Genomic DNA, 1,159 nt, shown 5'->3' on the forward strand with positions numbered 1-1,159 from the left:
AAATGAACTAGGATCCATCATTGGGTTTCTCTCCCGCCAACGAAGTTACTCTTTTGTTTTGTAAAATACAGACAAAGGGAAGACTGATCTCTAGTTTTGTAAATAAAATAAAATAAAATGCAATTTTATTTTTTATTTTTTCTTGTTAGAGGCTGTTTGCTCAGAGGTTTTTTTCAACTTGTGCCATTTTTAACTTCTGCAGTGGATAGTAGGGATGTTTTGACTTATATGCAGCCAGGCAATGTATAAAAAATAATGATAGGGGCACACCCTCTACGACACTCTCAATCACACCACCTCTCTTGCTACAGTGCACGTGGTCCACATGAGATTTTAAAAATTAAAATCTCATGTGGACCCCGTGCACTGTTGTAAGAGATGTAGTGTGGTTGGGAGTATGGTAGATGGTGTGCCCCTAGTGCCTCTCATGTATAAATATGTTGTGCGCAGCGGAAATTTCGGCAGCACCTCCGGTGCGCAAGGTGCACAACAAGAGATTAGATCACAACGGAATTCTAGTTTCTCAAAGGAAACAAGAACCGAAAGTCAGATATCTCATCGAAGTGAGATATCAGCTCTTCCTCTCGTCAGCTCTAGGACTGCGCGTCGAGGGTCCTCTCGTCAGCTCTAGGACTGCGCGTCTCTAAACCCTCTCAAACAAACTCTCAAATCCCTCTTACAAATATTCTCTTAAAGGGGATGCATAAAACTCTAAAAAACAGCCGCTGGTGTTTTTTCTCCTTCAGCCGCAAAGCACACATCAGCCGCTGCCTTTTCTCTCTTGCACGCCTCCAACTGCTACTGCAAACTTCAGCCGCCAACTGCACCTGACCTCGCACGCACGCTGCTGCCCTCCTTTGCTCAGCCGCCAACAGACCGTGCAACCCCTCAACTTGCTACAGGAAAACCTAGGAGATCACGTCCTTATATATATGAATATATCGGGTGGGCCTGCTCTCAAATCTCACGCGAAAACAAAAGCTCCGCTCTTTGTTCGCTGATCTCTTCACAACGTGGGGTCCCACGTATACATCACATCCCACGTTTTTACTCGTTCACAATTCTCCACCTCGGTGAAGTTTTCCCAAAACTGAGCCGACACCAACCAAAACAAATGCCTCACTTGTTGTATCCGGTACGCCATGGCAACGGACTCATG

The sequence above is a fragment of the Asparagus officinalis genome, chromosome 5 (genome assembly GCF_001876935.1).
Source record: "Asparagus officinalis chromosome 5, Aspof.V1, whole genome shotgun sequence".
Classification (NCBI taxonomy): domain Eukaryota; kingdom Viridiplantae; phylum Streptophyta; class Magnoliopsida; order Asparagales; family Asparagaceae; genus Asparagus; species Asparagus officinalis.